The sequence below is a fragment of the Pediculus humanus genome, genomic scaffold (assembly GCF_000006295.1).
Source record: "Pediculus humanus corporis 1103172107371 genomic scaffold, whole genome shotgun sequence".
Taxonomy (NCBI): Eukaryota; Metazoa; Arthropoda; class Insecta; order Psocodea; family Pediculidae; genus Pediculus; species Pediculus humanus.
In genome coordinates, this window is record NW_002986999.1 from 688,816 (window position 1) to 695,652 (window position 6,837).

The window sequence follows — 6,837 nt, forward strand, 5'->3', positions numbered from 1 at the left end:
TACTTAGAATGCCAGAAATTTATAAAAAAAATTCAAACGTGAATACCAAATACCTTGGACAACTACTGGAGTACAACTGACGAACGGATTTCCGGTATGTCTTTCCGGACACGTGCATATTGGTATATGGTTTACGACACTGCAAATTGCATTCGCTCCACACGTACCCGGACATGGATCTTTACTTTATTACGCACGCAAGCTTTGTTTTTGGGACAGTCTGAACTGGACACACATTCGGGTCTACATCCGACGTACGGATCACCTTGATATTCAGCAATACAAGTGCAGGATCCATCGTTACATTGAGCGTTCGGTCCACACGGGCTAGGATTGCATGGGTCCGATTTGACTGGTTCAATTTCTAAATTTTTTTAAATGAATTATATATTCATTGAAATGATTCGATTGTGAAATCGAAAAAAAAAAAATGAAGATAAACGTCAATTTTAATTCTTACGTTCAGGTTGCGGGAAGCAATTATCGAACGGATTTCCGGTGTATCCGTGAGGACATGTACAAGTAGGAACGTGATTAATAACACTGCACTGTGCTCCTAATCCGCAAGAACCAGGGCACGGATCTCGGCATTTCTCTCTGATACAAGCTTGATTACTTGGGCATTCTTGATTGATAACACATTCCGGTCTACAGTTAGGAGGAGTACCGACATAATTAGATCGACAAGAACACGATGGGGTACCACCGATATCGCGACATTCAGAATATGGTCCGCAGGGTGACGGAACACATGGATTAATATACTCATGTTGTTCAACGGGCAAGGGAACTAAAACAAAAGTTTTTGAATTCGATAAATAATATAAAAAATATTAAATTTAAATAAATGTAAAATTAATTTTTTAAAATTAATCTAAAATATAAAAATACCTGATACAAGTACACAACTCGAAAATGGATCACCAGTGAAGCCGTGTCTACAACTACATATCGGACTGTGATTTACTACACGACATTCCGCATTTCTACCACACGTTCCCTCACATGGATTTTTACATTTCTGATTTATACATGCTTTGTCTGAAGGACATTCCGAATTTATCGTACATTCTGGTCTACAACCTGGTGGTGTACCTAAGTATCCCGGACTGCAAGAACAAACGGCTTGTCCGTTCAATTCTTTGCATTGACTGTTTGGACCGCAAGGCGATGGCGAACATGGATTACGAGGCGTGTCGTCTACTACCGCTATTCACATAAATTTAACGAATTAAATACATTTTTCAATTTAAATAATTCTGTTTTTAATAGAAAAAACAAAAACGAATCTTACGTTGTGGGGGTATTATTGAACAATAAGCGAACGGATCACCAGTGTAACCGTGTCTACATACACAGTTCGGTAAGTGACCGATTACTTGACAATCAGCATTCGTACCACACGTTCCAGGACAAGGGTCTTGACATTTGTTTCTAATACAAGCTTTACTAGAGGGACAATCCGTATTCAATACACATTCGGGTCGGCATCCTTCGTACGGATTACCAATGTATTCAGGTAAACAACTACATGAACCGGCACCGTTTTGTTCCTTACAAATCGCGTTCGCTCCACACGGGGATGGAGTGCACGGCGTAGGCCTTTCTTCGTATTGAACCGCTAGTAATAATATATTATTTAATAAAATAAATACTTTAAAAAAAACCTATTATACTCATTAGTATTCTATAGGTTTCCAAACTCACGTCTAATTTCGGTACATTGTGTGAATGGATCACCACTGAACCCTGGTAGACATTGACAGTTAGGTGCGTGACTTACTACACGACATTCTGCGTTTAATCCACACGTTCCGGGACATGGATCTTTACATTTTTGATTAATACATGCTAAATGGCTACTACATTCGGCATTGCTCGAACATTCAGGTCGGCAGTTCGGAGGGCTTCCAATGAAGTTAGGTAAACAAGAACAAGACGGGCCACCATCTGTTTGACGGCATTCTGAATAAGGTCCACACGGCGTTGGTATGCATGAATTTTCAGGTGGATCTGCGACAACTATTTAAAAAGGTTTTGTTGTTTTTATATCGTATATATTTATAACTTTTAAATTTTTTAAAAATAAATAAATTACTTTTTGCTGGTTCACATCTAACGAATGGATTTCCGGTGTACGATGGTGGACATGAACAAATTGGACTGTGATTTCTCACAATACATTTTGCCCCTACACCACACGTTCCCGGGCACGGATCACGACATTTCTGATTAGTACAAGCTTCGTTTTGAGAACATTCAGAATTAACGACACATTCCGGTCTACAGTTGGGTGGAGAACCCATATATCCAGCGGCACAGGAACATACGGCCTGTCCATTAATTTGCCTACATTGACTGAATGGACCACACGGCGACGGTGAGCAAACGTCTCTTATATTATCTATTGTAATTTAAATATTTTTTTAATGAATTTTACTTAATAAAAAATTTTATAATCACATTTAAAATAATGTAACTATATGATTTTTTTTCTCTTAACATTTCTTATTGTCGTTTAGTAAAGTTCTTTTTAGTATAACATCGTAATTATTTTAAATCAAAGTAAGCTGATGTAAAATATGTGTTTAATAATAATTATATGTTTTTATAAGTCATTATGTATAATAATTTCGTAGTACACAATTATAATTGATGTATTTGAAGAAGTTTTTCAAATAAATAAAGAATACTCATCAGTACCTAGAAACATGTATTATACAGATGAAGAAAATTTACTAAATTTCACTCATATAAACGTATAATTTTCGGATGACGTATTTTTAAAAGAATTAATTTAAACCCCAAAATAAAAAATTTCCTTTAAGATTTCCTTGCATAAAAAAAAAACTTTTTGAACGAAAAATTAAGATAATTAATTACTACAATACCGTGGATAAATTTACATTTCTTCCCAAACTAATAATGTATATAAACACATTACTAATGGTAAATTTAAAATATTAAAATTCGTCAAACATCAAAATAATTAATTCAGAATAAATATTTAAAAACTATACCAAACTCTAAAATAATGAATTGCAAATTACTTAGAATGCCAGAAATTTATAAAAAAAAATTCAAACGTGAATACCAAATTACCTTGGACAACTACTGGAGTACAACTGACGAACGGATTTCCGGTATGTCTTTCCGGACACGTGCATATTGGTATATGGTTTACGACACTGCAAATTGCATTCGCTCCACACGTACCCGGACATGGATCTTTACATTTATTACGCACGCAAGCTTTGTTTTTGGGACAGTCTGAACTGGACACACATTCGGGTCTACATCCGACGTACGGATCACCTTGATATTCAGCAATACAAGTGCAGGATCCATCGTTGCATTGAGCGTTTGGACCACATGGGCTAGGATTGCATGGGTCCGATTTGACTGGTTCAATTTCTAAATTTTTTTAAATGAATAAAATATTCATTGAAATGATTATGAAATTAAATAATTAAAAAAAAAAAATTAAAAAATTTTTAATGACAATTATTATTCTTACGTTGAGGTTGTGGAAAGCAATTTTCGAAGGGATTTCCGGTGTATCCGTGAGGACATGTACAAGTAGGAACGTGATTAATGACACTGCACTGTGCTCCTAATCCGCAAGAACCAGGACAGGGATCCCTACATTTTTCTCTAATACAAGCTTGATTACTTGGGCATTCTTGATTGATAACACATTCCGGTCTACAGTTAGGCGGAGTACCGACATAATTAGATCGACAAGAACAAGATGGAGCACCACCGATATCACGACATTCAGAGTATGGTCCACAAGGCGATGGTACGCAAGGGTTAATGTATTCATTTATTACTGGTTTTGGTGATGCTATACATAAAAAATCATATGTAAGTGTCATTAATTTAGAAAAGTTTTTTTTTTCCCATGAGAAATATTAAAAATTTTTTTCATTAATACTTCGTATTTTATAGAATTATTTGTATTTATCGTAATATTTTTAAAATTTATTTGTGTAGTTTTCGTATACTTGATTTTCTTAATTTTTGTTTAATGCCTGATTTTTGTTTATGTTTCATTGTATACTTTTTAGTAGAATGTATGTTTTGTCGGAAAGTATGTTTTAAATATAAAATAACTTTTTAGAATTATTGTGAAGTGAGAATATTCCAATATACTTTATAATTTTTATGCGAAACAATAACCTGTACTAAAAAATTTCATAAAAATAAACTTAATGTTTTGTTTTTTTTTCCAATGTCTTTTTTACTTTGCATTAAATTTCCTAAAGAGAAGTATGTATAAAATTTGTATTTTAGAATACCATAAAAAAATAATCAAAATAATTAAATAATCTAACAGGACAACAATATCCAAAATAAAAAATATACTGTTAACTATGTATGAAAAACATAAAAGAAATGGAATATTTCTCACTGGGAGTAACATATTTTTTTTAAAAAAAATTATTACAAACAAATAATAAAACACGAAAAAAATGTCAAAAAACCCCCTAAAAAAATAATAAAATACTGTAAAACACTATTTTAAAAAAATCGAAAACTAATTTAGGTAGGTTCTACGTCAGAAGAAAAATTTTAAATTAAGCCAAAAAAAAAATTATGCATAAACAAAAAAATTAAAAAAAACATACGTGGTACTGGCGAACAATTTGAAAATGGATCACCAGTGAAGCCGTGTTTGCAACTACATATCGGACTGTGATTTACTACACGACATTCCGCATTTCTACCACACGTTCCCTCACATGGATTTTTACATTTCTGATTTATACATGCTTTGTCTGAAGGACATTCCGAATTTATCGTGCATTCTGGTCTACAACCTGGTGGTGTACCTAAGTATCCCGGACTGCAAGAACAAACGGCTTGTCCGTTCAATTCTTTGCATTGACTGTTTGGACCGCAAGGCGATGGCGAACATGGATTACGAGGCGTGTCGTCTACTACCGCTATTCACATAAATTTACAAATTATATACACACTTCGATTTAAATAGTTCTAATTTCAAAAAAAAAAAAAAAAAAAAACGAATCTTACGTTGTGGTGGTAATATTGTACAATAAGCGAACGGATCACCAGTGTAACCGTGTCTACATACACAGTTCGGTAAGTGACCGATTACTTGACAATCAGCATTCGTACCACACGTTCCAGGACAAGGGTCTTGACATTTGTTTCTAATACAAGCTTTACTAGAGGGACAATCCGTATTCAATACACATTCCGGACGGCATCCTTCGTACGGATTACCAATGTATTCCGGTAAACAACTACATGAACCGGCACCGTTTTGTTCTTTGCAAATCGCGTTCGCTCCACACGGGGATGGAGTGCACGGCGTAGGCCTTTCTTCGTATTGAACCGCTGTTAATGGCATAATATTTCCGTATTATTTTTTTGAAATTTAAAACAACAAAGTTAAATGTTTTGTAACTGTAATTGTATATAATTCAATATCTCAACTCACGTCTAATTTCGGTACATTGTGTGAATGGATCGCCACTGAATCCTGGTAAGCATTGGCAATTAGGCGCGTGACTTACTACACGGCATTCTGCGTTTAATCCGCACGTTCCGGGACATGGATCTTTACATTTCTGATTGATACATGCTAAATGGCTACTACATTCGGCATTGCTCGAACATTCAGGTCTACAGTTTGGTGGGCTTCCAATAAAGTTAGGTAAACAAGAACAAGACGGGCCACCATCTGTTTGACGGCATTCTGAATATGGTCCGCACGGAGACGGTTGGCAAGAATTAACCGGTTCTTCTTGTAAAACTTTGAATAAATAATGAGTGTTTGATTAAAAATTGTTGCTCTATGATTACTCAAAATATCAATAAACAGAAAAAAACTTTTAAGACACACGCAATATAAACTTACTAGGCACTGGCAAACACCTCACGAACGGATTTCCGGTGTACGATGGTGGACAGGAACATATTGGACTGTGATTTTTCACAATACATTTTGCTCCTACACCACACGTTCCCGGGCACGGATCACGACATTTCTGATTAGTACAAGCTTCGTTTTGAGAACATTCGGAATTAACGACACATTCCGGTCTACAGTTAGGTGGAGAACCCATGTATCCCGCGGCACAAGAACATACGGCTTGTCCGTTAATTTGCCTACATTGACTGAATGGACCACATGGCGACGGTGAGCAAACGTCTCTCGGAACGTCTTTAATTATTATAATCAATATTATTGAAATTTCGTATCATACTAAAATTTTCAAATAAATGCGAAATATTTTAGTTAAAATACCTTGCACAACTACTGGAGTACAACTGACGAACGGATTTCCGGTATGTCTTTCTGGACACGTGCATATTGGTATGTGATTCACGACACTGCAAACTGCATTCGCTCCACACGTACCCGGACATGGATCTTTACATTTATTACGCACGCAAGCCTTGTTTTTCGGACAATCGGAACTGGACACACATTCGGGTCTACAACCTACGTACGGATCACCTTGATATTCGGCAATACAAGTGCAGGATCCATCGTTACATTGAGCGTTTGGACCACACGGGCTAGGATTGCACGGGTCTGATTGCACCGGTTCGATTTCTAATAATTTTTTTTCATAGAAAAAAAGAATTAATTCGTTGATGTATTATGATAGTCTAATTCTAATTTAACTATAAAGTAATAATATGTCTTACGTTCAGGTTGAGGGAAGCAATTTTCGAAGGGATTTCCTGTATATCCGTGAGGACATGTACAAGTAGGAACGTGATTAATAACACTGCAGTGTGCTCCTAATCCACAAGAACCAGGACAGGGATCCCTACATTTTTCTCTAATACAAGCTTGAT